Source organism: Mesocricetus auratus, unplaced genomic scaffold, assembly GCF_017639785.1.
Source record: "Mesocricetus auratus isolate SY011 unplaced genomic scaffold, BCM_Maur_2.0 Super-Scaffold_100042, whole genome shotgun sequence".
In the NCBI taxonomy this organism is placed as follows: Eukaryota; Metazoa; Chordata; class Mammalia; order Rodentia; family Cricetidae; genus Mesocricetus; species Mesocricetus auratus.
Window position 1 is genome coordinate 5,568,208 of NW_024429219.1, and position 8,726 is coordinate 5,576,933.

The 8,726-nt window shown below is 47.5% G+C and overlaps 1 long non-coding RNA gene across 1 annotated transcript; it reads right to left on the reverse strand.

The window, feature by feature from the left end:
• Positions 1–247: 247 nt before the first annotated feature.
• On the reverse strand, positions 248–7,390 carry LOC121135812. Its single transcript, XR_005872933.1, has 2 exons — positions 7,020–7,390; positions 248–3,301 (listed from the first exon to the last, which is right to left on the reverse strand). It is a non-coding gene; the product is annotated as an uncharacterized LOC121135812 (long non-coding RNA).
• Positions 7,391–8,726: the final 1,336 nt, after the last annotated feature.

The window sequence follows — 8,726 nt, forward strand, 5'->3', positions numbered from 1 at the left end:
TTCAGCGTCTTATGGGTTCAGCCCGTTTCTACTTTGTCCAATTGTAAACATCGTGACGTACAATGCGCTACCCTCTTAATGAGGGAACATTGCAGCGTGGATGTCAAGGCCACCCATCCCCGGCTCTTAGGAAATCAGGAGTCTCACTCTTCCTCAAACATGCCTCTGTGAGCTGTCTTGCATTTTGAGAAAATGTTATTTTCATGGTTAGGTATACAAGGAGGAAATCATATCTTTGGTAAAATAATGACGTCACATAATCCATAAAGCTTTACTGGAAAACTGCCAGGCTTCGTGGTGTTGAGGAGAAAGCAAGGGCTCTGCGCTCAGTTTTGGGTGGCCTCTCTTCCAGCTGTGTAACTTGGGGGGGGTCCCATCTTTAATTTCCTAAACTCCCCTTCCACCTCTGCAAACTGGGTGTGACCACGCCTGAGGTTTCTACCAGGTGAGCAGGAGTACCTGGCACACAGTAGGGGCTCAATAAATGCCCACATCTGTTCCTCCTCCTCCCTCTGATCTCCAATAGCTGTGGCCTGCCGATGCCAAGAATTGTTTTGTAGATATTATAAATGAGACAGTGCTGTGACCACTTGTTAGCAGAACCACGACATGTCCTGGCTTTTTGGGATTCACTGCAACCAAAAGAAAGATGTGTTGAGTTGCACTGACAAAAAAAGGCACTGCAAACAGCACGAGCTCCCCCTCGGCCTGCCCCAGACGGAATGCCCATCAGCCCAGCATGGGATTCCTGTAAGAGCCGGGGCCTGAGCTTTCTGGAGCCTTCTGTTTGCACATTTGTTTTAGGGCACTCGGAGTGTGACTGAGGCCGTAGGACCGCCACCTCGGGAGTTCACAGAGATTAGAACAGAGATCTGACAGTGTGCCAGGAGGAATGAGGAGTTCCCAGTGAGAGCGAGCGGAAAAGTAAGCTAAAACCTCCACATTCTGCATCAGTGCACAGCAAGGGCTTCGAAGTCTCTCCCGTCCGTGCTTTTATGGCCCAATTGCATGCTGGTAGCACAGCGAGTCGTGGGTAATTGGCCCCCGGTTTCAACTTCGTCTGCTGACTGTCCCTTGACTTCATCATCATCAGGCATGCCCAACCCCGGATCTGCACAGGTGTCAGAGGACAGTGGCTCTGGTCACCTGTCCCGAGGGATTTGAAAAGCACTCAGTGCCTGGAGTAGGCTGGCTTCATTTTATTCCCACTCTCAAGCGGTTTGGGGTCTAGTATGGAATTTCCAAAGGAAAGATAAGGTAGAGGAAATGGGAAATACACAACCAACACAGGAAACTGGGCTGCCATGGGCAGGAAAGAGGCAAGGTGTCCAGACCTCTACACCAGGAACAGCTGCTCCTTGCTTGTGGTGACATCTTGCGTCTCTGTGACTCAGCTTCCTTAACTGTAAGTGGGGGATGGTGATGTCACCCACCACTGGGGTAGCTGTCCGAGTGTTGTAGTTTGAATATGAGCCTGATCTGCCAGAAAGTGAGCAAGCGGCCTGGCATTTCTGCCGCCACATCCTGAAGCCACTGTGAACCCCGCCTTCTCCACCACACTTACTGGTGTAATCCACTACAAATCTTTTCTCACTAAGTTGCTTCTTTTGAGTATTTTATCGAAGCAGAGAGAAGGAACGGATACACTAGAGTAAAAACGTCAGTCTCCACAGAGCATTCACAGCAACTACTGACTTCCCAGACAATGTTGAAAACTGCAGGCTCAAACTGGTTCCAGCCTGATCCCAAGCACTGGCCTCCAGCCTCCCCATCTCTCCACCCCAGTGGGATGTCTATTCCGAAATACTTCATTTTCCTTTTTTCAATTACGTTTTACACTGTTTTGTTTCTGATATAATTCACTCTGTAGCCCAGGCTAGCCTCATTTGCCCTATTCTCCTGCCTCAGTCTCCCAAGGGTTGGGATTACGGGCGAGGGCCACCACACCTGGTCTGAATGCTGCATCTTCTACAAAAAGACAAAATCACAATTTGATCCAGCATGGAGGGGACTTCCAGGCCTAATTCTGAGAGCCTGGGCTGTGGTGTCCTGGTAGCAGGTTCTGTTAGTCTAAGCAGCAAGGCCGCTGTCCAGAGTTTGACTTGATCTCTCGATCCCGGAATTGTCTGAGCTTTTGTTTGCTCTGTTGGCAGCAGAAGTATTTGACACTCACAAGCACAGCCAAGATCAAAAGCAGCTGAAGCAATGTGCGTCTCTTCAGTGATCAAGAGCTGAGCTAAAAATGTGAAAAAACAACTCTCGTTCTGCACGGGGAGGGGCTGGGGTCTTCTTCCCCTTCCTCTGCCCACAAGATAGTCAAAAGCCACAGGAGTGAATTCTCAGAGCAGGTGGCTCTTAGACTCAGTGACTGGGGGGTGCAGACACAGTTTGCGGAGGGGGAGCACCACAGTTATGGAAGGTGAGGGGGGCTCCTCATATCCATCTCTTTCCTTGAGGGTCCTATAATCACAGATATTCATGAGCCTAGGCAGGAAAAATAATAGTTCAAAGCCAGCCTGGGCTACAGAGTGAGTTCCAGGTCAGCCTGGGCAGCTTAGTGAGAGCCCATCTCAAAATGAAAAGTTAACCATGTGCTGGAGATGCAGCTAAGTGCTTGTCCAGCATGCAGGACCAAGACCGTCCAATCCACAATAAAAATTAATTTTTACAAAATAAATGTAAAGCATTTCTTTAGATAGTTAAAGGACCTTCATGTAGGATAAAGAATGATATAGATGGGCCTGGAGAGATGACTCAGTGGTTGAGATTGCATATTGTTCTTGCAGAGGACCTGGGTTCGATTCCCAGCACCCACATGGTGACTCACAACTGACTATAGCTCCAGTTCCCGGATGAAGGTGCTAGATCTCTTGGAGCTAGGGTTACTGGTGACTGTGAACCCCCCACGTGAGTGCAGGGAACGGAACATGGGTCTGCAAGAGCAGCAAGCCTTCTTAACCCCGGAGCCATCTCTCCAGCCCCACGAACGTGCTTCTAAGCAGTGCTGGGAGATAGATTCACAATCCATTCTCTTAGCAGGCGACACCATCGGGTTAGTTTATATTTTCTTGTGTGTGACAAAAACTCAGGGCCCTGGATCGTTCCCTAGCGCCACCAACAAAAAGGGAGGAAGGGGGAGGGAGGGAGGAAAACAGCCTCTTCAGCAGACCCGGTAGTGGGTTTGATCTGCATTGTTAGCAGGGGTGGGGCCTTGCTACTCACATCAGCAGCTATAGAGCATCAACCAGGCTTTGCTCGTGGACGAACCTTCAAAATCTATCCGTCTGACGCAAGGTCTCACCTATTAAAACAAAACAAAACACCAAAAAACAAAACAGCAACGGACTGGCGAGATGACTCTGCAGTTAAAAGCACTTGCTGCTCTTGCAAAGTTTGGTTCCCAGCGCCTACATGTGTAGGGGGCTTCACAGTCACTAGTAGCTCTGGCTCAAAAAACCAAAAACAAACAAACCAGTCTGGCTGGGGCTGAAGCTTAAGCCAGAGCTCTGGTCTAGCATGCTGGGACCACATCTCCAGTACAAGACACAGACAAAACCCCTGAAAAATAAAAACAGTGTATACATACTTCAAAATGAAACACATACAAAGATCACTAGCTTACAGTTTGTAATACATGTATAAAAAAAGTCTCTTCCACTGCCAGCAAGATGACTTCGACAATAAACTTGCTCTCTGCAAAAGATGAGTTTGATCCCTGGAACTTAAGTAAAGGTGGAGGACTACTCAAAGTTGTCCTCTGACCTCCGCACACACTGAAAGACTGTCTGCAGATTAACTGTTCTCTCCCTAACACAAATTCGCAAGTTTGCCTGACTGTTGTCTGGAAAAACCTAGCCAATCACAATGGTGTTATCTGCAATAATTCCATGGAAAGTGGCCTGGGAGGCCTGGGTATGTTTTAATATGTCTGCCGAGGGATGGGGTGGGGTGGGGTGGGGTGGGGTGAGGTGGGGCCAGTCTGTGAAAGTCCTTGGACTTGAAGCATTCTCCACGCAGGTAAGGACGTTTGTTTCCCTCTTATATCCAAGTGCAGTCTTTGCACACTGCAAAAGAGGGCAGGAAGCCCACAAAAGGAACTTTCGTACAATCCTGCGCTTTGAGACAGCTATTATAATAATATTTTGACTAAACACACTTCCCAAAGAGTTTTCTATGCCTCGGTGCACATAAATAGATTTTAACAGCCTTGTTGTCATGCCATGAAATCCACCCTTTGGAAGCACACAAGTCAATGGCTTATTCATAAGGCTGTGTAAGCAACCCCACAATTAATGTGAGAACATTTTTGTCTCTCTAAAAAGAAACATTGCGCCCACTGACCATTCCCTCCTCCCCCATCCTCTTTCTGGCCCTAGGCAACCCTGTCTCTTGCTACACGTGTGCCTACTCTGGACATTTACCGTGAATGGAACTAGATAATATACGGCCTTCTGTTATCCGGCTTTCTTTACCAAACACTGTCTTCCTAGCCCTCCCACATCATGACAGCAACCAGTTTTTCCTTCCTTCCTCTTCCTCCTCCTTTTCCTCCTTTCCCTCTCCCACTTCCTTCTCTTTCTTCCCTTTTATTTTAAGACATACCTGATCTCCTCGATCTTGGCCTCAAGGCAGGAAGGCTGCGGTTACAGCAGTATGCCACTCCTCTAATTCACCTCTTCAGGTTCCACCAAAGACATTTTACTTAACCACCTGTCACTTGATGAATATTAAGGTTGTTTCAACTTTCTGCTGTGTTGATAACGCCTTTGGCATTCTTGAACAAGATTGCATGGTATTGTGGAATATTGTTTTAACTAGGCAAAAATGTGTTATATTTGTTTATGTTGGGGAATATTACTTTAACTGTGAAGGTGTGTTCCATTTGTTTCTGCTGCCTTTGTTAACCATGTGAGGATGTGTAACATTTCTTTGTGCTGCGTTTGTTTAATTATGTAAAGATGGGTTGTATTTGTTTCACCTGCTTAAGGCACCCGACTGGTCTAATAAAAAGCTGACCAACCAATAGCTGGGCGGAAGAGGGATAGGCAGGGCTGGCAGAGAGAATAAATAGGAGGAGAACTCCAGAGAGAAAAGAGAAGAGAGGAGAGGACCAGGGACCCCAGGGCCAGAAACCAGGCAGCTGCCAGTCAGACATGACGAAGAAGTGAAAGCGAGATATACAGAAACAAACAAACAAAGATACAAAGAAAGAAACAAAGATACAAAGAAAGGTACAAAGCCCCAGGGCAAAAATGTAAAGACAAACAGCTCAAGTATTAAGAGCTGGAATGAAAAGAGCCCAGGCTGAGGCCAGGCATTCATAACTAATAAGTCTCCATCATGATTTTTGGGAGCTGGTTGGTGGCCCAAAAGAAAAAGCCTGATACAGCATGGACCTATGTTTCCATGTCCCTTGGGGATGGGGGTATTTAGTAATAATCTTTGCTTGCTCCAAAAGATAGCAAGAGCGCACAAGGCTGAAATGTAACAAAATCTAGCCCTTGGAGACACATTAACATTTTTACTAAAACTGTTTTTCAAAGGTTTCTTTATGCTCAGTGTACACAGGTTTTTAATGGCTTCACTGTGGTACTATCCACTGCCATACACTCTGCTACAGTGGGGTACCATGTAATTCACCCACTTACATCACACAAAATTGACTGCAGTGCTCAACTTTGGGAGGAACTGCCAGGCCCTTTCCCAAATAACTGTATCACTCACTTTACTGGCCCACCATCAGGGCATGGGGGACACCCATATCCTCACCAGATCCGTTCATTTTTATCACAAAGCCACACACAGAGTGTTTAAGAAGGGAGGAGATGGTGGCATAACCCATGGTTTCTCTCTCTGAAGACCGGAAAAATGATCCTTTGCTACCACTCTGTCAAAACACTCTGGTTACTTTTTACACATGTCTTCCTAGGGTCATCTGAATATATATGTTCAAGAATGAGGAAGTGGGGGGGGAGGTTAAGTCTAAGGGAAGTTCCATTCTCAGGAACCCCCACCTTAATTCTATAAAATTCTCCAGCAGCTTTGGGCTGGGCCTCTGAGAGTTCTCTTTGTAATCAGGCATGTCTCCCTTAGTGTTATCAGATTAACTTAAAAAAGAAAAGAAAAGAAACACGGTTAAATGTGAACTCTAGATAAACAAGGTATTAGGTTTTGTTTGTTTTGGGGGTGCTGGAGGTCCTGCCCAGCACCTCTTGAATGCTATGCCTGTGCTCAGTCATGGGACTGAACCTTGGCCCTAGTGTATTTGTTTGTGTTTGAGTCCCAAGGGTTCAGTCAGTGTTCCTCTCTTCTCTGGCGGCCCTCTCTCCATCCTCGCTCAGGAAAACAAACGTCATGTACTGGTCTTAGGATGGGGTATGGCACATTTTAGTCCTTGGGTGGAGCAGTCACTCACAGAGTGTGAAAGTCTCTTCTGTGGGTCTGACCATTTGTTTTAGAGCTCGTCAAAAACAGGAATGGGGGAACATTTTCTGTCTCTACTCATACTGTGTCCTTTTTGACTTACGCATTTTTATTTTTATTTACATGTCTACATACATGCTGGCCAGGAAGGCCATAAGAGGGTGTCTGACCCTAAGCTGGAGTTTTACATGGTTGTGAGTTACCTGATACAGGTTCTGGGAACTGAATTCTGGTTCTTTGAATGACCAGCAAACACTCCTAACCACTAAGCCAGCTTTCTAGCATGCTGGGATAGTGTCTTAATGTCTCTTTGGCAAGCCATAGACACCATGGGGGAGGGAGGTCATCTGTTTCTAAGTAGCTGCAACACATGGACCTCTGCTAGTATCCTGTGCCCATTCTGTGGCCAGGCTGGCCTTCTCTGAGACTGGCATTTTTCGTAGCTCCAATTCTCAGGGTCTCTAGGGCTTGGCGGGGATTTCAAGTGGCCTAGAACTGTTCCAATGGCGTTTGTTTGTTTGTTTGTTTGTTTGTTTGTTTGCTTGTTTACCAAAAAGAGTCCGGGTAGTACATTTAATCCTAGCCACCTCTCTTACCTCAGAGGCCACCCATAGGTGACTGGGCTTCCATAGATGCTCCTGTGGGAGGAGACCCGAGAATTGCTGAGGTTTCCTCACGTGTGATTGTGGAGTCTGTGAACGTGGAAACACAGGGCTCACCGAACGGCTTCTCTAGCTCGTGGCCTCAAAGAAGTCTCATCCAAACCGAAACGGCTTCTGTGGCTCCTTCCTTGGTCTCTATGGACAGTACACCACTGTCCCAAGGCCAAGTAGAATCAGAGACGAATTTGTGAATTAACAGGAAAAGTACAGCCCACCCAGACAAGTAGCTCAGAGCAGGGGCCTGTAGCAGAGGGGTCAGTCATGTCGTGTGCAGACAGAAGAACTCCATGCAGGGAACTCACCGTTTCCCACCCCACCTGAGGAACAGACAAGAGGAAACTGGCTAAAAATCCTATCAGGAAGTGGACATTCGAGCCAATAATAATGATGATGACAATGAAAACCCAGGCTGGCATTATTACTCTCGAAGGATCTGAGTGCTTGGGTGCCTGTCCCACCACGATAGAGGCACTCTCGCCGGGGCATCCTGGGTGGCCTCTGACAGAGCTTTGAAGTTCAAAACTTCAAAGAAATCCAATGTCCAGGTCGGAACCTCCATGAAACCTGCACAGGAGGCATCGACTCAGAAGACGGGTTCGGCAACAGGGTTGAGTGTTTGCCCAAGCAAACTTGGCTTAGGCACCCTGCCCATGTTTGGTGTCGCCTCTCCAAAGGGCAACTTTGGCATTTGTGCGGCATGACATCACTCTCTTCCGTATGTGCTGAAATGGTGAGACATGAAGAGAGGGAATTCAAGTCCCAAGACGGGGGCCGGGAGTCGGTCAGCTGCAAGGACAGTCCTCCCGAGGTGACCCCTGGAGGCTTGCTCACCCGCGCTGCTTCAGTGGGACAGCACCTCTGACACTAGACTTGTTTTGAAGTGACAAGAAATTGACCCGGTGCTGTTTGCTGTAGTGTCAACGCTGTGTCTTGGGCAGAGCAAGGAGAATGGTACCCAAATGACTGGCAGTGTGTTTGAAACCCAGCTGAGCTCTACCAACATTTGTGGAAATAGATGTAGTGGAGGCATTGTACTTCTATGGGACATATGAGCACCCAGAGCCACCCAGGGCCACCTGCTGCCCGTGAAACATCACAATGGCCATGGTCGCTGACCGTAGGGCCACCAAAGGAGGTCTCAAAAGACCCACTTCATAGCCTTGTGTTCTACTTCAACGTAAGGTGTACTTGAGAATTTCTTTGGATGTAACTCAACGGTCAGAAATAAGGAAAAAATATTGAACTAAGGTATCTATTAAACTCTGAGATGTATCCATCAAAGAGGGCAGGACAGAAATCTGACACAGGATTACCACTTCCTTAACGGAAACTCCCGATGAGGCTGGAGGAAAAGATGAACACTTGTGAAAAACTCAGACGGCCTGGTGCGGTGGCACATGTCTAGAGTCCCAGCGACTCCAGAGATGGAGCAGGAGGATTCTTGAGCACAGGAGTTCAGGGGCCAGCCTGGACATCATAACAAGGCACGCTCTTACACACACATGCGCACACACACATTCACACACTCACACTCACACGAAGAGTACACTGGGATACTGTCTTAGTTCAGGTTTCTAGTGCTGTGGTGAAATACCATAAACAAAAACAACTTGGGGAGGAGAGTGTTTATTTGGCCTACAC